Source organism: Oreochromis niloticus, linkage group LG16, assembly GCF_001858045.2.
Source record: "Oreochromis niloticus isolate F11D_XX linkage group LG16, O_niloticus_UMD_NMBU, whole genome shotgun sequence".
NCBI lineage: Eukaryota > Metazoa > Chordata > Actinopteri > Cichliformes > Cichlidae > Oreochromis > Oreochromis niloticus.
The window spans coordinates 26,471,559-26,498,111 of record NC_031987.2 but is presented as its reverse complement, the minus strand read 5'-3'; the positions used below and the strand labels follow the sequence as shown (position 1 = coordinate 26,498,111).

The 26,553-nt window shown below is 42.0% G+C and overlaps 1 protein-coding gene and 1 long non-coding RNA gene across 7 annotated transcripts in view; one reads left to right on the top strand and one right to left on the bottom strand.

The window, feature by feature from the left end:
- sema5ba (sema domain, seven thrombospondin repeats (type 1 and type 1-like), transmembrane domain (TM) and short cytoplasmic domain, (semaphorin) 5Ba) overlaps positions 1–26,553 on the top strand; it is a 174,898-nt gene that overhangs the window by 1,241 nt on the left and 147,104 nt on the right. The gene's annotated exons all lie outside the window — the stretch shown is intronic.
- LOC112844120 (uncharacterized) lies at positions 24,528–25,897 on the bottom strand. The gene is made up of 3 exons (XR_003216720.1): positions 25,014–25,897; positions 24,686–24,834; positions 24,528–24,555 (listed from the first exon to the last, which is right to left on the bottom strand). It is a non-coding gene; the product is annotated as an uncharacterized LOC112844120 (long non-coding RNA).

Below are 26,553 nucleotides of genomic sequence, written 5' to 3'. Positions count from 1 at the left end.
ACGAGAACACTCAGAAAATATTCATGAGCTTGTCACTTGGATGAATAGCTTCTCCATGTCTCCCCGATAAAGACACTTCAGATTTGTAATAGTTTAAATTGTAAAGCTGTCCAGGAAAACGCGCCCGAGGCTGCGAATTTCGACCAAAGAGATACCCTATTATAAAAGAAATAGGTCAGTTTCATTTTGCGTAAATTTGAGTTGATTATCCTGAAATGAATTGTCAAGAGCTCCAAAGCGGACCGTGTTGTAGCAGAGCAACAGAGGGCAGTGTTGAGCGGCACTGTACAGCTGTGGCGACACCTTGCCAGGTAACGTCTGCTGTATCTTGTGCTGGATCTGCTGTGACTACAGTTACAGACAATCTGCACGCACACAAGTTTGGTCAAATGAGCATGCAAAGAGACTTTTTTCATGAATTATTGCTTGACTGATTTTTCTTTTTGTTTTAATCAGTCGATCAAATGTCAAAAGCTTACGCACAAACTTTTATCTGGAGGCAGTTCACTGAGAACAGTTTTCAGAGAAATTTAGCGGCTGGAATTTTTAAGGCTTAAAATATTAAATCTTCCATTCCCCCCCGACCAAATTAATCAAACAGCTTATTCAACTGAAAGCTATTTTCCTGCAACAGCGACCATCATCACTGGGCTCTTGGAAGCTTTTGTGGTGCTGCACTCTATTCATCTGTAGCTTTTTTATGTTTTTATTGATCCCCAGTTGTTCAGTTTCTTCAGCATTGTAAATTAATGTATTATTCATTAACACTCAAATAGCTCTCGAATGCACCATGGCTGGTGTGAGTTTTGGCAAAGGTGATGATATAATCCTTTTTTTTATTGCAGCTTGTTTTTTTCCATACAACAGACAAGAAAAAAACTTATTTAATATCCTCAATTAGCTACAATTAGTAATCCACTAAAGACAGCTTCATAGTGGTAATTTCCCACTTCCCTTTCTGTGGAATAACAGGGATCAACTCCATCACAATCCAGTTATAATTGATCACTTCAGCTGCCGTAACAAAAGAATTTCCCAGATATGGGATGAATAAATTTGCCACATCATCTTATTTCATCTCATCTGATCATCAACCCACCCCCACCCCACATTGGCATAACTATTGCTTTTATTTTGTTCATTCATCAATATGTGTGAAACTACCATATCTCCCTCATCTTTTGATTGATATTCATCCATTTGACAGGTTTTGTCAGGCCCAGATGCTTGTCATATGGATCATTAACGCTTTTGTTATTTGGAGAGCTGTTTTTAGTATCCTGGGTCACTCCATTCAAATGGAAAGTAGGTTTTCATCTTTGATGAATTTATGAGGGCTCTTGACAGGTCCTGGTGGGGCAGAATCAGACCTGCCAAGCAGAAAGAGATCTGGATAACCCCCCTGCAACCTATCCCCCTCCAGCTATCCTCTTAGAACTACTCTACGTTCACTTTCCCCTTCTTTCTCATTTTATCCCCGACATCCATGTAGCTACAGCGCGTGGAAGTGTTTTGTTTTCCCAATGTTATCCAGGGGTCATGTATCTCCGTGGCATCTAATGGCGACATAAATAATTCATTTCCATTACCAAATATGATAGGTGTGGAATAGACGAGCCGGCGGCCTTTTCATCAGATTTTTAATGATGCATATTTAGACGGGGCCAAGTGAGATATTTCTGTTGTCGGGCATCATTTGAGATGCGGTGAACGGATATGAAAGTTTAATGTCCGGAGAACTTGATCTGTCCTCTCCTCCGTCTGACGAGGATGACACGCTCAATATGGTCTGACCATCGCAGGTGCGCGAGTGTTGCCGTGAGCACGTCTCGTCTAAAGCGATAACAGACGGATACAGATAAGAAGTGTGATTGTGTCGGGTTTGATGCCACTTTCCTCGCGCAGTTACCCTTCATATAGCTCCAGTTGTATAAAGATGGAAAAGGAGCTTGAAGGATAAAAATAACAATAACTCTTGCTGTTGACAGACTGTTTTGTCATTTCAAGGTGTAGGTTTTCACCATCCAAGAAATCAAAGCAGAGAGTGGAAACTGACAGCTTTCACAGAGCGATATCTCTGCTGTTAGTCTGTCATTCAGCTGTTTGACTTTTCATGCACGTCAAACAGGCTGTCCAGGACATCTGCTGCCACCCGTGTGAACCACACCTCACTTTATTTATGCACTCTTATCATCTTATGTCTTTTTTGAACCCTGACTTGAGAGTTCCAACAAAAAAAAACAAAAAACACCCCTAAAAACCAAAAACCCGTCTCTGCACTTTCAGGAAGGATGCCTTTATGGCTACAAAGTAATGAGTGGCTTGCAGAGGTGCACACTTCTGCCTGTTGGTCCTTATTTTGCACCCCTTTGTGTGTGTATGTGTGTGTCCTTGCTATGTGGAAGTAAAGAAAAGAGATTTTTTACAGTTTTAAAGTGGCCTTCTGGAGCAGGATTCACATGGTAATCAGGTCAGGGTGCACTGAGGAAAAACAAAGCTGTCCAAAAGCGGAGAGAGGGTGCAAAAGACGTGCTGTTTTCTTTCTTTCTTTCTTTTTTTTGTTAAGATATTTCAAGGAGTGTGAAGAGACACATGGAGAGATGCTGCCTTAAAGTGGCTCTGTATATTCAGAACACTGCAGCCACATTGGAGTGTCTGTTGCTCTCTGTTATGTTAATATAACGCCAGATTTGAAATAACAGCGTCAGACACTATGATTTGAGGTGGCAGCCCTCGCCTCAATACTCGCCGTGGTCTTTATACTGAGAATACAAAGCTCTGCTGCCGAGTCACCTGAATGCGATTATGTTGTCCCACAGTGCTGACATAAATGTTGCCATTTTCCATTCACACACACACACAGACACACACCGAGGCTCGATTGAGGTCCTGAGCCTCATTTTATTCGAAATGAAATCATTCCTCAGCTATGTGACAACTTAGAGAAACATTCAAATTTTGGCTCAGGCTTGTTTCTTGCTCTTTTTTTTCTTTTTTGGAGGTTGATGTGAGTGTTTTGTGGCCAATTTTACTGTCAGAAACAAACTGCAGCTTGACAGATGCACTTTGCCTCACCGCCGCCGCAGCACCCTGATGAGAATCTGCCTCTGATTTTTTTTTTTAGCTCAGTCTTTTGTTAATGACAGACTCGGTTTGAGGAGGAACGTGTACTTGCAATAAGCAGACAGTTTGAGCCGTCAGCAGAGGGAGGCCGAGCGGTCTGAGCTGGTGGGTGGAAATGAATAATTCCACAGTGTCTGTCTGGGTCCCCTCAGCCTCCCCAGATCTCATTGTTTCTGAATGCAGAGTGTACTTGGCGTGGCCTTCACTCACGCTGTCTGGCTGTTTGTAACCTGGCCTTTCTCTGCTTTGACAGACAACCTCGTTGTCTGTGAAATCCGGTACGGCAGCATCGTCTCTGCCCCCTGTCTGCAACCCTGCTAATTAAAGCTTGATGCGACCCAACAGTCTCAATTTGTCTGTGGAACGTTATCATCATTGTTTCCCCCTCTGCTATTTACAAACAAGGAGAATAGAGATAAAAATGGAAAGCCTGTCAAGCAGGAGGAGAAACTTGATTTTTTTGAAGCTTTAAATGGTTATTGGAGTTTTAAATTAGCATGCAACAGATTATGTTTCATATTTTCCATATGTGAGAATTCGCTGCTTATCTTGTTGGCTGAAACATTTAAACTTTGGTCTTGGGGAGCTAGTGATGAACAGCCTCCGCATTTTCTAAGAATTTCCAGATTAAAGGATTAATTGGTTAATAAAATGAGGCAATTAACAAACTGCTCCTTAATAATAAAAAACAATTAATAGCAGGTGTGGTTTGAATAAAGGTGATTCTCAAACTTGCACTCGCACTCTGTTCCGCATTTGGAGGGCAGCTGCACTGGATGTGCATTCTTCCCAACATGAGAATATTCCGGGATTTCTATCTTTTTCCACACGTTCTCATTGTTACCCCTCTTGGCCATTAGACGAGGTGTGCGAGAACGCGCGTCGTGAGCGAGCGTGCGCTCATACGCGCATATGTGCATGTCTGAGCAATTTGATTTTTTCTCTTTGTGTGCATGCGAAGCGGACGTGAAGGCATGTGCCTTTTCTCTCCCATCCCTCCTCCGTTCAGCCTCGGCAAGGTCTGAGCAAAGCCGGAATAAAAGGGGAGCGAGAGGAGGAGAAAGTACTCCCACAGTTGATTTGACTATTGTGAGGGGGAGGAACACTATTTCCATTGATGCTCTGGATGCACGGCTCAAACCCCCAGAAGCTTTAGGAAGGGAGCTCATTCAAGGCTTGGTGTGACCCAGAGGACTGATTTGGAAGATGGGTGTTGAGCCCATTGTGGGGACGGTGGGAACATTGTTCCCATTCCACCGCTTTAATACTACTGTGAACCACTGGCTCTGTGAGATGGATGGGCTCTCAGGTTGTCTGTTTTCGCTCTAAAGACACTGGAGAGGTCTTTTATAGTGGAAGTCTCTTGAATCTTCCAAGTCAAAGAGATTGTTTCTGCACTTTCTTATGAAAGAACCTATTGCAGTTTCTAGATAGAATAGATTAGATTTTTGTGTTTGTTTTGGGGTTTTTTCTGTAAAAAAAAGAAAAAAAAGAAAATGTAATTTGGAAAAGTAATTTTAGGATCTGCTCTCTTTGCTCTCAGAGGAATCATAGTTGAGTGACAAATCATTAACAGATCTGGCAATTGTTCAAAAGTAAAATCACATATATTTACCTTTGATTTTGTCATAGCTGCAAAGAAGAAAGAACAGGATGCTGTACCTCTGCAAAAACTCTAATATAGAAGAGATCAGTGTGTTGGCCCCAAGCCTCCACCTGCAAGTCAAGTCAGTTCGCATGAAATGGGTCAAGAAATCATAAATCACAATTTTGCTTTTGCTTTGGAACCTGTTCACATTCCCGCCTCTGTTATAACCTTTGATTTAAGGACAAAAGCTGCCCTTCAAAAACTGAAACAAACAAACAAACTTAGAACAGGGCATCAGACGGCACTGATTTCCTTTCTCAATTCCTTTGGCTAAAGCAAGTAGTTTGATTGCTTAAACCTTCTGGATGGTATTGAGAATGTAAGAGCACTTATTTTGAATGTCTGAGTTTATCTGGCATTACTCAGAGTGGATTTGGACTTTTTTAATACAATGCTGAAAGATCAGCGAACTACACAGAGGGGGTAAAGAGCTAAAACCTGCGGCAGTCTGAGGGGCTTTGAAAGCTAGAAAGAAGTTTGTGATTCCAGGTCTATGTAACAAAAACAAAACTGTGTATAATTGCAATCATCTTCATTTCCAAAAGACATTTGTCAAGTGATGAACCGTCTATCTATTTAAACTCCCAGGAGAAGAAGGCGAGCACTTCCTTTTATGTTGTTGATTGAACCGCAGCTCTCATGATCGTGATCTATCGAATCGTGCGAGAATTCAGCTGCCTTACAAGGTGACTTTACTGCAGTGAATGAACGCCATTCTTTCTCAACAGCCCCTTCACTTGTTTGTTTCCATGTAGGCGTTGAAGAGCACTGTCTGAAAAGTTGCTGCGCGCTTTCCTGTAGGTGTTTCTTTGAACCGAGATCTGGTAAAAAAGCAAAGCCTGAGCATGATGATATGTATTTTCATTCCTCTATGGAAGCATCTGGATTGCTACGTTTTGCCGTATAGAAATTCAGGTATGTGGAGCAAAATATAAACACAATGGAAATTGGTTCTCTGAAACCTGACCTAAGCCTGAACGAACAAAGCATAAATAAACCACGTTGAGGTCGACAGAAGTGCTGGTATTTTTCATTCATACACTTTAAACATAAAACTGGGGAGATTATACGACTAGGAGTCTATAAAAACTACACTCGGCTGTATAAAGTGTTCAAATATTGTTAAGTGGCTTCATCAAACTCATACTTTTGCTTTCGAGTCGTCAACATTCCTCTCAGGGATCTCAGGGCTTCAGGTATTTTGCTTCAAAAAGACCCATTGTGTGCAGCTTTTAGAAGCCTCTCCTAATAGACTAAGGCTCATTTTTACTCCGGCGTACCCTCTAAAATGATTATATCTCTCCAAATGGAGTCACACGGTGAGATCTAAACTCCTTTCTTGAGTTTGTGCTCTGTGAAGTAATAGGTTTGAAGGAGGCAGTGCAAACAAGGCTTAAACTGATATGCAGAGGCAACTCATGCACTCCTCATCTAGCTTTTTATTTACATGCTGACAGGAAATGGAACAACTATATACATTATTTGCTTTTGTTTGAGACTATTTGGCATGCTAAGAAGCTGCCATTATTCAGTATGTGACTTCAATAGTACCAGGGGCTTTGGAGACTATCAGATAAAGCTGATGAGAATTCCTGATGTGTTTACTTGACATTCGTTTGCGGTATTTTAGATTTTTATCAGCAGCCTCTGATAGGTCGTAGAACTGGCTCATTAGAAAGCGCAGCACATGCATCTCTGCCGGTCAGCAATCTGGCGTTTGTGAGCGCGCCTGTTTGTTTGTTTGAGTATCCATGTGTTTGTGTCCGAACATATGCGTGTCTGCTTCTGTTGTGTACATTTGCAGTAATGGCTAGAAAATCAGCAGCAGTTAGTGAAAGCGGGCAGCTGGTCTCCGATTATACTGTTACCCACATCCCCACATTCACGTAGCATGTATAATTGGACAACCACATGTCAGGATGCGATGTGCAGCATGAGCCTAATGATTCTGCAGCGCTAAATACGATTCAGTGGCGTTGTCCTTCTTCCAGATAATGGCTTGAAATGTAATGCAAGTGGAGAGGAGAGAATGACAGAGTTGTCCTGGGATCCTGAGAGCGCCGTGGGATAGTTGTCATCGTTTTTATGAGTCTATGATGTATGAAGGTTGAAAAAGTCCTTATTATTGTACAGGAACAGTGAAAATATGGTTAATATTATGCTGCCATGATGTTACGTGCCGTGTAAGCGCCCACTCTTTCCTCCCACAAATACCTGAAACATTTCAAAGCATTTCCAGAACAAAGAATAGAGGACAGTGGAAACAAAAGCACAACTTTTCACTTGTAGCACCAGCTTTAGAAGGACAAAAGAGAGGACGTATAGGGAATTTCGAATGTGTTTTTCTTTTGATATAAGGAAATAACATTTTACAGAAAGATGGGAACATTATAAATAACCGTTTGACATACTGGTGATATCATCGCAGCGTATCTATGTAAAAAGTAAATAGGAGACAGAGTGTTAACATTGTACGTCCATGGGAGAGCACGCTGCGGCTTCCCAGTTGGCAATACATGCTAGGAATGCCACAAACACAACAACCCAGCTGATCGAGCCAGGTAGAGCGCAAACAGGTACATAAATAACTACACGTGAAAGTTCATGTCTTGTGTGTCTAAAAGAAAAAAACATATCAGCCAATATATTTGAATATCAGATTTTTAAACTGCCAAATATCGGTATCGGTATCAGTCGTGTCTTAAAAATCCTATATCAGCTGGGCTCTGCTTTGCTGCTTTGAACTAGTGGATAACGCCACGTCGACAACTCCAAAGCCAAGTATAGCTCCAGTAAGATCAAATGCGCTGAAGTGCACTGACACAGAGATCCCACATGCTGTTTTTTGTTGCTTTTTGATGTCTACTTTGTCACGCTGTTCGCCCTTTGTTTTTTTCTGATTTCCCTTTAGTGTGACAAGTTCACATTTCCCCATCTAAATGTTTTATGCAGTTTGTATTATCGCTGCCCTGACCAGATAACAAGAGGCATGCGTGTTGAATAATTACTTATCCCCTCAGGTACCACAGTGAAATCCGCAAAAAACCCTTTTGTTACCTAATCTTCACAGCTGCGTTATTCTTCTTCTCTATCCAAAACAATCAAGGCCTGCTGTCAGCCTTCTCCAGAAAATCAGCATATATAGACGTGTACTTTTACAAGACGCAGCACGGTTCTGAATTGAGAAATGAGGGACAAAGGGAAGCAACAACAGAGAGCATATACACTTATTTTGTGTGGCAGCTATAGACCTATTTCACATCTGAGGTGTCAAAACATTTCAGCTTTTTCAGAGAGAATCCGATCAGGCTATTATTCATTGTCTACGTCTGTTTTTTTTTTGGTTTTTTTCCTGTCTGTTTGACCTGCGTAGCAATGAGCACTCAGCAATACTCCAGCTTAACCTGACAGACTTTCAGGAGAAATTATTCTGCCGTGTCTTTTGACCTTTTTGTGTGGCTCTTGCCAGAAATCTCTTGGTTTTAAGCCAACAAGCAGACCGGAATTTGTTCTTTTTCTCCGCCAAAGTGGCTGATTTGTGATTCATGCTGCGTGCGAGCTGTATACGCTCAATTCTGGATGTGAGGCTGACAGGGGAATAGTGCTGCAAGACTGTAGCCTTAATTAAGGACTCATTAGCTAACAGGTGCTGAACACTGAGAACATATACGAGCACAGGTCTGAAATGAGCGTAACAGTAAGTACTGTGAGTGCAGGCCCTTCAGATTGTGACCATGGTCCTTATTTGAAGTTGAACATTGAACAAAGGTTGCTGTGTCTTTGGCCAATGACAAGTCTGACGGGCAAGTCAACAAAGTGGAGCAGAAAGCACGACGCGTCTACGCTCTGCCCCCTCTGGCTTTAAGTGTTCAATCATAAACACATTTTTGTGCCCCACTACCTCTACAGCACTGCTGAGTCGGGTACGCAGTTAGCTTTGGTTACTATGGCGATAGAAGTGGCTCTCGGTGGGGGCAGGAGGGTCTGCTTGAGACTGAAGCAGAAAGAGAAAGAGAGGAGTGTGACAGTGATTAATGTCCTGGCAGAAACAGAGACAGTCAACTCTCAGAGCCCCGTTGTCACCATCAGAGTATTAAAAAGCACGCCGCGCCCAGCACCTCGTCTCAAAAGCACCAGAATGGCTGGAGGTTTAATCACAGTCATGTGAATTATTTATTACATAAAAATCTATTACTTTTTGACTTGGTGGATGAAAGCGAGAGTAAATTGAAATGTTGGATTAAGCCAAGAAGGAAATGAGATTCACCTGCGTGTCTCCTAAAATCAATCCTCTCCATCCCGCTGATTAATGGCAGAACATTTGTCTCAGCATCTTGCACTGAGGTAAATGCATCTTATTCCAAAAACGTCAAACAAGTCGAAGTGGCCTTTTTTCCCCACCCCCGGGTGGCGAGGGGAGAAGGGGCTACTGTTGAGTCACATGGCTCTCCGATTACCGTGCAGCCTGTTAACAAGGAAGCGAAGTGATGGAAGACCGTGGGCCAAGCGTCTGCATGATAGAGATAAGCGGCCAACTGTGCATCCTCTATCCACCACCGCATCCAACCCCTCCACCCCCAACAAGAACACTCAGGAAATACTATGCCTGGATATTTAACCAGCAGGGTTCAATGATGGAAAAACTTTAGTATGTGGCTATATTTGCACAAAAAAACCCCACTCACGTGCACAAACCCTCCTTGTATTGGACACACTTTTGTATGGGAAAAAAACTCTTAAAGCTTTGTCACGGTGACTGTCCCTCTTTCATGTGGCCCACCTGGATGCTTAGGCCAATTAGAGCTCCTTTTCAGGATCTTGTTCTCTTCCCGGGATTTTGCACATCACTGCACTTTTCCTTCCTCTGCTTCTTTTTACTCCACCAACCCGCTGCAACACTGTGGCTGAAATCCTTTGTTGGGTCACTATACTGCCCAGTGTGTGAGCGTCACGTACTGCTGTTAATCTCCTTCAGTAACCTCTGCACCTGGAATCCATGTCCACCACCTACAGACATCTTTTGCTCTCTGTTACCTGACCCTCTGGGTTTCCATCTCATGTTGGTTACAGTGCAGTGACAGTACAGTGCTTGTGTGAGACCTTTTTAAAAGGCATAAAGAATTGGCTCCACATATATAGGCAGTATTTCAAGAGATAACATAACCTTGCAATGTTCCCCAAACCTACAATGCTTAATAAATTTATTAGACCACCACCCAATGTAAGGTTTATGTTTAAATTAACAGTATTTCTGCAATAGTTAATCCACCAGCATGTGCAACCGTTTTAATCCAAATAATATTTTTAACTCTAAATGATAATTATTGCTGTTATTTGAAAAAAGCAGAAAAAAATAGTAGAGCACAGCATTGTCTTGCCAAATTACTGTTATTTATGTGCGTTTCTAAACACACGTGTCAGACAGTTTTATTTGCGTTCTCCTGTGTTTCTGACAGGTGCTCTAATAAATTTGTTAAGCACTGTATATAGCTTCTTCAATGGACTCCAGTGCAATAAATGGGAGGCTGGGTTTTACGTTTTTAATTTCTGTTTACAAAAGGCTTAAGAAACACAGCAGGAAAGCAGTGGAGCACTTTCTAGCTATGTGTAAATCAGATGGTGGAAGTTTGATGGCAGAGTAAATGTCTGCCCCCACTCACAGCAGATTGCTCTTGCTAGTGTTGGCCACCAGCCCCATTCATCACCCGCCATGAGCGGTTTTCTTTTAAGTATGGCTCAGGTCCCAGCGGAGGTTTTGAATGTGTAGTGTCCCTCTGAATGCTAAATGTATTGTTAAACAGACATTTGGAGCAAGGACTGAGAACACCTCATTTATTTATCTGTGTGTGCTCTCATTTATGTCTCAGCTCTCAGATTTTTTTTTAACTCTTTCACCCATAAAGACAACATTTGATGACCTCCCCTGTACTCACAAACCTCAGTGTATATCAATAAAGATGTGGTTTGAGGGCCGTTAGATTACTCTCAGTAACTCTATAAGCAGGTCTAAAATATGACAGAAACCACTCAATTTAGACAAGAGCTTCAAGGGCTACTCCTAGTAGATTTTCAAGGGGTAAAGAGTTAAATTAATTTCAGACCTTCACTTACTAGCATTTAAACTTTTCAGCCACTGACTGTATATAAAATAATCACATAACCATCACGATGTTTTCTGGACTAGATTTTGAAGCCTCTGTGTTTTTGTGTGTTTTAAGAATTTGGACGAGGATGATGTGATAAGCTATTGCTAGCTAGCATGCTTGGTTAGCAAGCTGCACACATTAACTGTATGTAAAGCACAGACACAGATACAGATACTTACCACTTAGCTTTCAGTCACACACACAAAGGGGGGAATTGTGCATTTCCTGACCAGTTTCTGGGAGTTGGTGTCAGTCACTGTGACACTGATAGCTAAAGCCTACAGCCCTAGAGACCAGTCATGCACAGCTAGACCCTGGCCTAGGCGAGCTTGACTAGTCTCGCCTAGACTGGTTTAAGTGGAGTCTTTTGGCAGTCGCTAGCATAAAACTGGTCACCAAAAAACGTCCTCGCCATTGCTTTAGTTGCTCACAGATTGCTGTGGTCGCCAGTTTGCATGGAAGTAAACATGCAAGTTTTTCGAAATGTGTTGATTGCAGCATTAAATCATTAAAGTTTAGTTTGGGGGGAAACTTTCTCTATTTCTGGAGGCGAGTGTTTGCAGACAAGCTGGAATTTGCCATTAGTTGTCAGCCACATGTCACATTTTTCAGTAAATACTAGAGGCTCAAGCTCAGGTGTCATCATGTGACAAAGATGTATAGTGTCAGTAAGGAGATAAAATGTGGCTTATATGTGAAAAAAAAAAAACATATTGAAGGATTGTTTGCTGAGACAAAAACATGTTAATACCTAGAATGAATATCAGCAACACCAGTGAAAAAGACTGAGGAGTGCAACTTAAAAAAAGCAGTAACACGAGGGAATAATTTTAGATTTAGGCCAACATGCATATCCTAAACAAGTGAAGGAATAAAATGCATAAACAAATTATGCTGTGAGGTATTCCCGTCACATTTTTCTCTGTCATAATGCCCTGCTTGTCCCTCCTCATTCTAATGTGTCCTTGTAGTATCTTAAACTATATCAATGTCCAGAGATGTGACCTTGTTATTTCTGTGCCTCCTCTCAGCTGCACTGAATCTAATTTACATCTAACCCACAAGGCTTTATTTACTTGATTACACTACAGTGGTTTGGTCTGTTAACACAAACCTGGCTGGATGAATGGTGGGATGGTGATGGAGGCAGGCAGATGAATACTTACATCACGTCACTGCAACAGCACTGGCAATTACCACGGGGTCAGACAAGCCTGTGTGTGTTGTTTAGACACATGCTGCTCTCTCATTTTCTGTGGTGCTCTGGTTTCGCCTCTCATTCCAGCTCCTGTGAATTATGTCGCCCGTGGGGACATGGGAAAGAAATACTCTTCACACAGCTCTCTCAAACAGCTTTTAAGCTGCAGACGTGGCTTCTAAAAGTTTTAGAGGCTCTGAAAGACTGTGAGACATGTTGTGATGCGGCAAGCACAATCAGCAGACGCAAAGAAATAGGGCTTGGGCACACAAACTGAATCTCCAAGAGCACCTCAGATTGCGTTTTCATGGGCAGCAGAGCAAAATGCAAAAAGGCCTGGCAGAAGTTGAATAGAAAGAGGAGGGTGTGGTGACTTACAACCTCCTCAAGCAATGAGACTTTATACTGTTTGTCCAAAAGTCTGAACGTTTGCAGCTTTGCCTGATGTCTGGCTGCTGCAGAGTGGGACAATGTAAGCACGCATCACCACAGATTCTGTGCCAAAGACAGATGTTGGGCTTTTAGTTAAGCCTTACAGTGACAGGAGAAATTAATAATGAAATAAAATGTGACAATGTGATACATTTCAATAGTAGAAGATGAGAAATTGATAGAAAAGTTTGAAAGGAAGCCGTGACACTCAGGATTTATGAGGTGCTGTAATCCTAATTGTCCAACATAGGAAACAACAGAAAACCAAGTTATAAGCGGCGGGTCTCAGGTGGTTGTAGTTATTAGCAGAAGCCAGGTGTCTTTTGCATACTCTCAAGCTGCCTGCACTGGTCATGAAGATAGGGTTCTTTGACTCAGACAGCAGGCTGGCGCAGCTCAGAAGCTGTTATTACATGCCCATATCTCAGTTTACACGTGGAAGGGTCTTCTGTATGCAGAGCTCACCCTGAAAGGACAGATTGTTTAGCTATCAGTGTTCGCAATACCCATAACCTGTGGCTTGCAGCAGGTGGAAATGGGTTCATGGCACCCAAGGCTGAGTGCATCTTTGGATATGAATTTGTTAAAACTAAAATATCTAAAGTTCAGCAGTGGTTGAAACTCATACGAGTTTGGCTGGAATGAAAACTTTGCACTACTTCTCCTCTACTCTTAAAAGAAAAAAGTGTTTTATTGTTGGGATTATTCTGTTTGGATAAGGCATTCCACATTAATGCTCGAAGACAAGCATGAAGATGTGATTGTAATAACCTCCACTCTTCTTGGAACACTTTAATTCTGGAACCTTTCTGTGGGGGAATTAATCCCATTCAGCCGTTCGATCATTACTGTAATCCAACGCTAATGTTGGCTGATAAATCTTGGCTCGCCGAGAGCATTCCAGGTGTTGAATGGGGATCTCTGAGCTCTGTGCAGGCCAGTCGAGTTCCTCTGCAACAAAACTGGGACAAGCATTTCCCCGTGGGCTTGGTTTGGCTTATGCACAGAGGCGATGTGGTGTTCAAACAGGAACACGTCTGGGAAGGCATTGCTTAAACATCATTATATTTATGGACTTTATTTGATTGGGATCAAAGGATTTTTAACCACTGGGCTATTTTCTGTGGTTCGCTGTCCCATGTGTATGAAGTGCATATGTATTAAACATGTGGCATGGTGCAAGATTCCAGTTAACACTCACAGTTGGACTGGAAACTTGTTTCTCTTAGCTTTATTCGCAGCAGAGTAGCCTGCTCCAGTCACCCTCGATGCCCCCTGCTGCTTTGACAGCATGCCCCTGCTGGCAGGATGCCCAGACATCCTTAGCGATTTGCAAATCAGCAGTGGTGGCGGCCATGCCCACGCGTCTTTGACTTTGCCGAAGATGTGCTCCTATTCATTAAGGCAGCACAAACGACAGAGGGCCGTTTGTGCTGTGGGGTGCGAGGGATAACCAAGACATAAAACACGGGCCCGTTGGTCAAGGACGGCCAATTTGTGTTGGCTAGACTTCATTTAACTTTAGGTGTCATTTCTCTGTCCCTTCTGTTTTGTTTCTGCTTCTTTGTGCCTCTCTTCCGTGTTGTCATTTGTTTTTGCATGAAGAAAGTAAGTGCAGGTGATCTAAATGAGCGTTTTCCAGTGGCCGCATTTTTCTGTGATGGATATTTATTAGCAGGAAGCTCCTGGTGCGTCTTCAATTCATTGCTCTTCCGTGAGTTGTGTGTCTTGGATTAGTTTCATTTTAGATTCAATCAAAATCTGATTTTTTTTTTACAATCTTTCACTGGTAATAAATGCGGCACCCTGGATCTGTAGAAGATTTGAATGGACTTGCATTTTAACTTTTTGTTTTCTCTTGTAATTTCCACAAGCAGCAGGTGTTGCAAACAGAGTCTGACAGCTAATAGTTTTGAGTATTCAGAAACTCACTTTTAAACTCATATCCTACAAGAGTTTGCAAGTTTATGAAGCAGAGCATCAGTGCATCTGTTGTTTAAATCAACCCAACAAAGCATGAACTCTCCCTTCCTCCCACAGTCCTATTGGATCAGGACAACCGGTGATTCTAAATTGCCCATAGGTGTGAATGTCTGTCTCTATGTGTCAGTCCTGCAACAGGTTGGTAAAATATCCACGGTGTACTCTGTGGCAGCTGGATCCAGCCCCTTCTTGATCCTGAATTAAATAGGTGGAAGAAACTGAATGTGTTCAGTAAACTTTTTTGAATGTTTGCCGTCTTATTAATGGATGAACTTAGTCACGCCGCCATGAAAATACAGGGAAAAATTGCAAGAAATCTTGTTTGCCAGCTGGCTGGAGACTTTGTGTGTGAAGTTTCTCCCTGCGTCTCCAGCTTGCTCCAACAGTCCAAAGACATGCATGGGTTATGTTAACTGACAATTCTATATTGGCCGTGTGTCTCTCTGTGTTAGCCCTGGTGTCGCTGTTTTTGCCCCGTGGGAGCTGCGTTCGGCTCTGTAGGCAGTGTATATGTTAAAACAGTCTTCTCTCTGGTTTTCTGTTCCTGTTCTTATCAATGAAATGCTTCTACAACTTTGGAATGCTGAATATTAACAGTATATAGAACAACGATAATTCTATTAGCTTTCAACAGCGAGATCAGTGCTGTCAAACCCTGATGAAAAATACTTGCTGAATGCTGACAGGGTATCTAATCTTTTCGAATAATTGTTTTAATATTCGACAGTCCAGCAGTGGATACCCATTAAGTTGAAATGTGGACACAAAACCTGTGATCATTTTCCCGGGTTGCATAAAAACTGAAGAAAAAAAATCACTGTTAAAAGGAGAAAGTAGTTTTTTAGTGGCTAACTTGGAATTATGATGGAAACCTCTTCTGTAACCCATTGAGCTGATATGGTTCCATAATTTCTAAGTACTGTAGTTTTAGATCAGTATTAAAAGCCATAATGGTGACATTGTGATGACTGAGGCAGCTCAGATCTGTGATGCAGCAGAATGACCTGGGGTGCTATAAAATATTCTGAAATAAAAAGACCCTGGCCTGAATCCAGCATCATGGCCCTGCATCTGCTGACAACAGCCATTTGATACTGAGGACAGAGGACAGGACACTGCTCTTTGCTACTGTATACGTGCATGTTTATGTGTTCCCTCATACTCCCTGTGATCTAGTGTGGTGACTTTAGCCTCCAGGGACAGCCAGACAGCTAGCTGGCACAGGAATGTGACAGAGGCTAAAAGACTTATGCCACCTCAAGCCATCGTCTCCCTCCGATGCCACTTCTCGTTTTTGTCTTTTGTTTTGGTGCCAGACTCTAAATACACCACAGGTGGATGATTTCAAAGCACACTGTAAAACCCAAGGCTATGAGTGAGGAATCTAAGATGCACAACTGACAAAAATGATCTTTTTTTTTTTTTTTTTGCTGGCTGATGATAAAGGCATTACTATCCATTCAGCCTGAGTGGAGTGATGCAAAATATGCGCTCTGGAGCTATTGAGAAGCTTTGGTTGTAAAGCATAGTTTATCTTGTTTGTGGTTTTTATGTCTGAATGACCATATTCTTCCTAAATTGCTGCTTTTCTTTGGCTCTGTTGCTGACTGAGTCAAACCCATTTCATGCTTATTGTGATTGCGGTACATCTATCACAGCACATCACTCAGCCTCCATAGCTGTTTGTGGTTTAGTTACACAAACCGCAGTGGCACTTTGTTCAGTGGCTTCTTTATAATCCCTTCATTTAAAGGCTTTCCTTCAGATTTCTATGAATTAATATTAAGACACCTTGAGACAGTTGTATTGAAACTGCCCGTAATCACACATTTGAGCTTCAAAGAAGGCTTTCTTAAGCTGAACAACATATCCCAACCTTTAATTTAGCTCTGAGCACTTAAATTGTCCAATCAGTTTGGATTTAGTGACTTTAAAACCTTAAATTTAGACAAAATTATATCACAAAAATCAAGATTTAAATAAATGTCAGTCATTAATAAAAATAAGTAGGATATTGGCCTAAAACTGTCAATGATCTCACTATTAGATCTTTAGGTTTATAGAAATATTAATGAAATTTTTCACCTGTAAAACAAACAAATAACAAATTTATTAAGCAAAGGTTGCAAAACACTGAGGCCATTTTGGGTTTTTTTTGCATAAGAGACACTTGAAATACAGTAGAGCCTGCTGCCCTTTTCACAAGGCCAGAGTGATATTTAGATATTCCAGCAGCTACTGCAAGCTCAACCGCTGATCAGAGTGTAAATGATAATCTCATGAGTCAGGAAACACTAATGTTATTGAACCTCCTCTTAAAATTTGCAGCTGCGACAGATTTGATGCAACAGAGAGGAAACACATGCTACATAAATTTTAGCCACACTAACACAGAGAAGCATTTCTTCAGTGGCTGTGCCATGCCTGGCATCCTTCAAAAAACAGCAGCGGCTGCATTTTTATGCTGTAACAGATAGGCCTCGGTCCTGGCACACAGCCCTCCAGGGGAGAAAATGACTTAATTAACACTGCTATATTATCTAAGTAATAGCCACACTAGGTTTTTCCTATGACAGATTGCTGTATATTAACATTTTGGGTCCCCAAGGCTCTGTTTCTAATTGCTCTCTGTAAAAGCATCCAGTTGTTGGCTGTTAAGTAAGCAGGTTTCGTTACTTACTAACGGGGAAGAAAGAAATTATGCCATATGAATGTCACTGTTTCAGAGTGGGCAAAAGTATCAGCCCACAACTGTTAACCTCTGAGTTCAGGTGTTTTCAGTCCTGTTGAATCAGGTGTGTAAAATCGAGCACCTAGCTGTACGGTCAGCCTTTACACACATTTGTGAAAGAAAGTTTTGTAATAGGATCCAACTATTGCAACAAGTGAATTTGTGAAATTTCTTCTTTTTGAAATTTCTCATGCAGACTTAATAATTGCAAAGGCCTAAACCTCTTCTGGCATTAACATCAGCACAAGAACTGTGCACCAGGAGCTTCGTGGCATGGGTTTCCACTTGGGCTGGGCCATATCATAGCTCACTGTAATACCAGTATAATGTTAAGCAATGATAAGAAAATGAAATCTCGTGATAGAATATGGGTAAAACGCGCATGCGCAGTGCCTTTGTTTTTATACGCACATGGTGGAAAAAGAATGGCGGCGACGGAGAATGAGAAGGGTGAAAGCGGAACGTCGAATGAAACAGATGAACCAGAATTGGTTTGTAAAAATGGTTCAGCTTCAGTGGTGTGGAACTGGTTTGGCTTTCGTCCCTCAGATACACACCAAAGTACATTTTTTGGTAGAGCATGCAAGCAGGCCGTTATTACCGAACTGATTTTATGTGGCGCTCAAAAATCTGTCAAAAATGTTTTAGTACGGCTTTGCTAAGCTACGATGCCGCACCGCTTGATCGATTGTCGGAGCATTACGGCTACCGTAGTCGGGAGCCTCGCAGAGTAATACTACTGTGCTTCAACATAATATTACCACATTGTGTGTGTATAACCTCTTTTTAAGTTTTGTGGATATTACACATGGTTATGCTGAGGATATGTCGGCCAGTTTCCACTGGAAATGCCTTTTGGTTAAACTGTCAGCAAGGAATTTGCATTTGCACTGTTAAAGTTTTATAAAGCTTTAATGCACATAAAAAACAGCTGCTTGTTTAAGTGAAAATACATTGATGGGGTTTTTTTGCACTAATAAAGTTGTGGAGTTGTAAAGTATTTTGTCTCGCGTCAGTTATATCGTTATCGCAAATTTTCAAATATATATCGTGATAAATATTTTTGGCCTTATTGCCCTGCTCTAGTTTCCACGTATAAGTGGCCCAGCACTTTTGTCTATCCAGTGCATCTATACAAGGTTCTTCTTGTCTCCTTCTGAACCTTTTTTTGCCTTTTCTGAGAACATTGTTCTTTCTCCTTTTTGGTGCTGTCGACTTTCTGCAGTGAGATTCTGTAACTGGTGGCAATGTGAAAACTGGTCCGATTGGTTATGATGGGGGCATTTCATAGCAATTACATTGAGCTAGCAACATTTAGTTTATGATCAAAACCCTTCTATTGCCACTTTAATAACAAGTTGTGTTTGTTTTTAGATTTCAGTGTTTTCAGGCACTTTTGAATGACTTTATACCCCCCGTGTCCCCAAGAACCAAGAATTGTTTTGCAGCAGCCTCCTAGATGCCATAAAGTGAAATGAAGCAGAAATTGAATAAGGGTGGTTTTAAAGTTGTTGGAGGCAACACTGGCCTCATTCACGCCAGATTGTATCCCAGCAAGCTTTGATCCGCTGCTTTGAGAGGCCTGACAGAAGAGGGATGCTTAGATCACAACTTTGATTGCTTCACAGAGTTGTGCTCGGAAATGTTCTTTCTTCGCCCGCCTGATGAAACCTGAATTAATAATGTATCACTTGCAAACTACCTTGTGTTGACTCGTGCAGGTTGTGCAGAGGGCACCTTAAGTTTGTTTAAAGTGTTGTCAGAAGTAAGTTAATTATGTTGTGTTAGCTCAAACATTTTGTCAGAGTGGATTGGGAATCAGTTGGAAGCAGGCTTTCAGAACGCACACGATACCCACGCCTATGCACGCTCAGACAGTGTAGCACGCTTTAGTGCTTCCTTTTATTCCCCCCCTCAGGCCGAGCTCTCTTTGAACCCAAATTAATAGCCTTCTTTACTGCATCACATATAATTTGAACCTGTCTCTCCGTTCTGCAACTCAATCTTAATTGCTAAGTGCCTCCATTTCAAGAGTTGTTAAGCAAACTGCGTGTATGACGGATGAGTCTGTGGCAGTAAACACCAAATTACTTCATCAAACGCTCTTTCTGTCTTCCCGGTGCCTTTCAAAAAGTCAGGAACTCTTTGCTGTCGTCCCAGGAGAAGAATTCGATAACAGACAGGGGCATTGGTTACCTGCCACTTTCCTTTTTCTTTAGTTATATCGTCACAGCTCGATGATGAATGGGGGTTTCATTTCTGCACTTTAAAAGATGGATCGGGAGCTTGATTTCTCAGCCCCTTTGCATGTTAAACGGTTTAATTCGTGCTCTCTTCCGCCCCTCTCCTTTTCACACTTTCCACATTTATCTCTGTCGTTTGTTCTCCCCTGTTTACTGTGTATCATCCTTTTAATCACAAACTTGCTTTTTAATTCCTGACCATGTCTTATTTTCCCGTCTGTCCGCCGCGCCGTTGCTTTTCATTCCTTGCTTGATGTCTCTCTCTTACCAATTTTCTCCTTTTCACTAAGCCACTTTCATTTTTTTTTTCTTTTGGCCCTTTCACTCTCTGCTCCAGGTGGGATTTCCATTGATTAAAACCAGACGTGGCCTGCACTTTTGTGTCCAACTGACCAAGCCCAGCTCACTAAGATGAATCACCTGCAGCCCTTTTCTATCAGTCTGCACTCCTTCCACATCCATCCCTGACTCTCGTGGCTGCCGGCTCTAAAATGAAACGAGCCCCAGACTGATTGCATTTAGTTTAAGGAAACAATAAGGTGTTTTAGTGTGTTTGTGTGTGTATATAGGGGTTTAGTCAATGAAACCACTGGTGCTTGAGGGCCTCTCAGCTTGGATCAGTGTTTTTTGCTTAAATCTCCCCCCAAAATGCGTAAAATCAGTCTTCTCTGTTTGAAATATTGAGACGCTGTAAGCTTGAAAGGTTTGGTCCTTCGAGTATGGCAGCCGTAGTCTATAGTGGCCCTGAGTGCTTGATGGACTGAAACTTGAGAAGAATACCCAGGCAAATAGATAAAACAAAAGGAAACTACAAAAAAAGTCTTGAAAAATTTGAGCAGCCTTCAGAAAAAAGCTACAAAGTAAGGGAGACTCCAAATACTGAAACGCTGGTAATAACACAGACTGCAACAGAAATGATATAAAGGTCACTGAAAAGTAACCGTGAATTATCGACTCTGTTAAACCTCCTGAACGCGTTGTTTAGATGCTTGTTGCACAGATCTGCTGCTCATCCTGCAGCAGTTGTGTTTTTCTTACATTGCAGAATTTGTCCCACGATGTAATATATGCAATGTCAGATTGGCAAAGATGCTTTCTCACTTTTTGTCTCTATGAGTGCAGTTAATTCAAGCACACTGTAGTGTAAATGAAGACCATCCGGTCATTCAGCATGCTCACCTGTATGAACCGAACTTTCTTTCCAGAGCTATGCTACTTTCAGTTGGATAGAATGAGACTGCGATAGCTTTGCTAACATACGGATCGACAACATAGACCATGTGACCATAGTGGAGGGTGACTCTGGGTTGCCTAGACCTTGAGTTCAAATCCAACACAACAACAAGCAACAAACACAAGGCACCTTTGAAAAAAAACCTACCATCCCATCAAAAATACAAAAATGTGCTACTTTTCGCCTGTTGTAGTTTTTAGTGGTTTGAAAAGCATCCCTCAGTGACACGAGATGTTAATGCTACAAACACATTGATTTTACAAACAGCAGCATGCTTCCAGCTATGAAGAACAGTTTGGGGAACTTTTCCTATTTGAATGCACACAGAACAATTAAATGTTGCACCCACTCGGTGTCTCACTCATATTGATTAAAACACCTCGATCAGAAATAAGGCCAGCCTCTGCCTATTCGTGTATATACAGATGTGCAAAAGTTTCAGTCATCCAATCAGAGCATACTGGCTGATGAACACCCAGCTCAGCCCCGTCTCACATATTCACACGTAAAGATTTGACTTCAAAGCATCCAACATCACATCATTGGGATTAAGTGGACCACAAGCTACTGTAGGCCTCGTCACCTGACAGCTCATCACGGCTGAACGGAAGAAAATCCCAGCAACCATCCAGGTCCGAAGATCATGTGATAAGACTGTGAAATCAGGAGGTTAATGTATTTTTTTCTCTCTTTATTTTGGCCCTAATTTTTGCACGTCTACAAGCCTTTGAGCGTAGAAAGCAACCTCTCAGAGTCACAAGACTCACAGGTTGAATTATAGGGTCACCCGATGTCCGGTTCATCCGCGCCAGGGTTAATTCTAATTCTCCATACATTACCATAAGGGCAGAGTTTTTGCTCTCACATTATGAGCTGGGACTGTGTTTTAGTGCTGCAGGCTGAAAACCGCGTTAGCTTAATGCACATAATACATTAGGCTGATGGGGACATTTCGCTCAGTTTTCTGTTCATAATTTACATAGTGGAGGGGATAAAAGCGTATGAGCTGCAGCAGCTTCAGCAGTAGAAAAAGCCAACTGATTGCCATGGTACGGCTTATGCCATCTATGTTTTAATTTGCTGTGATGCAGCTGAATACTGCAGAGAATCTAGTTTTACTTCTGTGTAAGACTTCTAGCAGCATGTCCTCCCCAAAGGTGCGCTTTTCTCCGGATTTGTGTGGTGCTGCAATGCTGCAATTCCCCTCTCCCTTCTCCTTTTGTTTCCTCCTCCTCATCGCCCACACTTTCTTTCTTTCCTTCTTTCTTTCTTTCTTCCTCAGTCGGGGTGATACTCACTGCTGCTCTGCTCAGCTCTGCTCACTTTTTCCCTTGATGGCATCTGACCAACAGGGAAAAGCCAGAGAGTTATTCTTTCTATTTCTTCTAAAAATTGGACTCCTTTGGCTTAATAAATAATTCCTCACCCCACTTCTTCGGTTCTTTATCCTCAAGGCTCTATGCTGCAAAAGTTTAGTAAATATGCTTGTGAATGGCAGGTGCAAATGGCTTTCTTCTCCTTTCAGTGCCACATATAGAGCCTCCTAAGAGAGAAGTAACCACTTCAGGTCTGTATGAGATAATCAGTTCTGTCTTCCCGTGTTTTTGAGTACAGCTGCTCTCCACCCACAAAGTTGGGGGGTGGAGTGGGGGGCATAGCTAGATTTTTTTTTGCTGCATATTTTAATGATGCAGCTCTTGTCAGAGTTTTTCCTCTCTTGAGCTGTAAGGTGGAGGAAAAGTTCGAAAACAGATATCAAGTGTTTTGGATAATGAGGGACAAAGGGTTTCGGTTCATGCTTTTGGGGATATTCTCACCAAGGTGCATTTGAAAATTCAAGTTTCAGGATTAGTGAGGGGGAGAACATGCTGTACAATGTGAGGCGGTCAACGCTGACTCCCGTCTGACTATACATAAAAGGCAGTTTAGCAAGGAAGCATTTTGTATCTTCAGGTATTTCTGATTCAAATCATCGTCAGTATGTATGAAGGAGGTCAGGAGGGAAGTATGACACTGAGTGTCTGCAGCGGTCTTTAAAACACGGTGGAGGATCTGTCATAGATTGGGGCTGAATTTCAGCAGGTGGTGGAATTTTGTCACCCATCCATCCATTCTCTTCCACTTATCCTTTGCAGAGCCCAGGTGTCTTAGGGCGAGAGGCAGGGTACACCCTAAACAGGCCAGTTAACCTAACACCACTAACTGCATGTCTTTGGACTGTGGGAGGTAGCCAAGTACCCATGCAAAAACAGGAAGACCATGCAAACTCCACATAGAAAGCTGGAATCGGACTCAGGACGACTGGGATTCATCTGATTGGCACAGGAGAACAAGAGGTAGCCAACATCCAAAGAAGAGCTTTGAATGTCCTTTAAGAAGCCTGGAGAACTTTTCCTGAAGACTACTTAAAGAAGTGACAAGAACGTTGTGCTGTGAGTTCAGGCTGTGTTGAAGGATAAAGGTGGTCATACCAAATACTGAATATTGAAATCTTCAAATAAATAAATAACCAAGTCTTGAATTCTTTGGCCCAGCCTGAAGTCAGTTCTAACCCATGGTATGTTTCGGTATTTAAAAATGATTTTAACAAGCCCTGTGAGAGTAGGCCATGCTTTTCTAACATACATCACTGCTGTGTGGTTAGGGAGAGATGACAGAAAATATTCTCTGTTTCTTTCTGTAGCACAGACGGTGCTTTCCAGTAAGCACACTCAGCAGACAAAGTTTGATTTTTGGCCTTTAGGAGAATTGTTTAGGTAATTAATCATGATGGTGTAATCTGCTACTGACGATGTTTGTCATGTCAATGAGAGAACAATTCAAAGATTTTGTTTTAATGTCAAAAATGCTAAATGTAGAAAACAGGAGGATGTACAGTAGTGTTGGCACAAGCTATAAAGAATATAAATAATGAAATAGAGCAGCTTGTACACAACAGACAAAGGAGAAAATGACCAACAGCAGCAGCAGACACCATCTAAAAGCTATATATATCATGAATCTTACCTTTTTTCTACCTTTCTGTGGGAAGAAGAAAAAGATATCAAGAGACTGAGGCTCGATTAGCTCACGCAGCAAATGCGAAAGGCAAAAGGAAATGGCAAATGAAACTTTGGCAGATTAATGACTGAACAAGAAAAATAATACGAGTCAGAAATTAAAACAGCTTTGGGCTTTAAAAAAAATAAATAAACTGAGCCATTGAACATACAGGTCAGCGTTATAAATGGGGCGGGGCTTTATGGAATATGATGACATGATGAGGCACAAGCACAGCCTAGCTGCCTGCTGTCAGAGCACACATGCCTCTGTGTGTCCTCGTCTGGAGTGGTGCTGTATATGAAACTGTGTAAGATTAGGTGTTTGTAATTGGTTTACAAAGCCCGCTGTAATGCGTGTTCACCCGCTCTCTTTGAAATCAAGTTTCTGCTTCATAATAAATGTATCCGCAGTATATTTGATTCTGTTCATCTGCGTCTCCTGCACGAGGGCAAACCTGGTCTCATCATCATTTTCGCAACAATCTTCTGATCTGAATGACGGCATGATGCCAAAACAAGCAATATAACCGTCACAGCTTGATTCACATATTTTGACATTCCTTTTATTGAGCCGAGCCCAATTCAAACTAGGAAGAAGAAGGCGAAGAAACAGGCAAAAACACAATTCTCTCAGATGAAATCACCAGAATTGTTATTCTCAGTGAGGGCCTGTCACTCGTTGTTAGAAGCTAATTTTAAAAAAAAAAGCTCATAAATATGCTCGAAAACAGGACAGATGCTTTGTTAGGTGGAAAAACATGTTTCTTTTATTTTACCTAAAGGGGAAATAAAGAATGAAAGAGAGGATAAAAGACAAAATATAAGATTTGTTATACCAAACACCAACTTGGAGTGTAACTGACTGTGTGAATGCAGTCCCCGTCCCGCGCGATTGTTGTGTTTTACCTCGGATGTTTTAATAACCAAAGATTTGCGAAGAGAAGATTAATTTTCTCCAGGAAACGTGAGGATTAGAGTATTTTTAACAACATGACTTCATTGATGTTCAGCTCAGTTTTGTCTCCCATTCTCCTCCACCTCATGGACACACCTGTCTGTACCATTGTGCAAAAGAAAATGCACTTTGAATGTTGGCACCAACGTCAGCCATTCATTTAAAACCACAATAAAGAGTCACATCGTGTTTGCTCTTTGTGAACTCAGAGGCAGGGTGAGCTAGACCCACTACCGCAACGGACAAAGGTGATTTTTTTCTTCTTCATGTCACTCTCACCTCTCATGTGCATCGCATGCTTTTCATGCTTGTGCGGTCAAACGGATCCAGATCTCGTTCTGCTGGCTCGGTGAGACCGCTGAGGCCATTTGGCTGCTGCACAGTTCGGACGTGCGGATCAATATTCAGCTCGATAAGTATCATTTCGGTGTGAAGCTGAGGTCGCTGCTTTCGCCTGCCTGCTGACAATTCTTTCCCCCCCTGCTGCGAACTCCGCTCTGCGCCATCACAACAAAATTTATTTGGAATGACTCGAGTTCGCTTAGAGAAACAGAAATTTGAGCGGCCTCTCCCACAAAACGAGGGCCGAGGCAAGCAGAAGCAGAAAAAGAGGGTGGGGAGGAGGGCGCATGCTAGTGCACACGTTTATAAACTGCTCCATCACGCACAAACAGCTTGGAGAGTGAACGTATTTACTCGAGTAGGAGACTAATCAGCAGTCCTGGGATCACGGTTAAGACCGGCATTTATCCCAAAGCAAACACCTGGTCCAGAGGAGCACACGCGCTCACTGAAGTTGTTCACTCAGACACCACACAACATTTCTTTGTTGCATCCTAAGCCATCACTCAATTCCAAATGTGCCTCTGTGGCTTAAATGTGATTCATGTGTTTAATTAAACCCAGCATTGTAAAATTATCATAACAATTATTTAGTCCTGTGAGGGCTGCAAGTGTATAAGGCCAACGAATGTGGAGGAAATATTTAAAGAAAAAGACGCTTCTAATTTTAAAAAAAGAAAAGAAGAGACCCCAGCAGCGTTTTCTTTGGTCCTGGATGATATCAGAAAGTTTGACAATCCCCGTGGCTCACCTGGCTGGGCATGGGACCAGTGTCTCAAAGGCCGAGGGGGTCTATGTTCAGGTCTGACCCAGGTTGTTTTCCTATATGTCATTCCCCTTTGCTCCTCCCCCTAACTTCCTGTCCACACTCTTCTTTCCTGGCAAAATAGTTTTTAAAATTGCTGAAAAAGTCATTTAACTAAAGACAACGGTTTCCGACCTCCCCTGTACCTTTAATGATGAGCTCGGATGCCACTTTATATGTAAATAAAGACATAGTTTGACCATTAGAATAGCCTTTGTGTTTTTCCATGGGTAGCTGCACAGCTCATTAACTTCTATTCTATAAGCAGACCTGAAATATGAGAGAAACCACTCAGTTCAGAACAGAGCTCCAAGGGTTACTCCTAGTAGGCTTGCAAGGGGGTAAAGAGAGATAGAAGTATTTAAAAACACAAGCAGTGACAACAAAAGAGCATTTTTTTCACTTTTTCTATTAGTTGCACTGACCATGTTAACTCTGACACAGCTGGACTGGAGTCTTCTGAGGGTGTGGCGCGCGCTACACTAAAATATTTTGCGCAAATTGGCTCAGCTGTATCCAAAGCACTGGAAGATCAATACATCCTGCTAGGCTTAATAAAAGCTGGAAAAGGAGCTTCATCAAAGCACAGAATTGGCTAAATAAACAATACAAGACTCCAATCAGCTAAAGCACTATCAGACAGAGACTCTCTAGTAGTGGTCTAAGAAGATG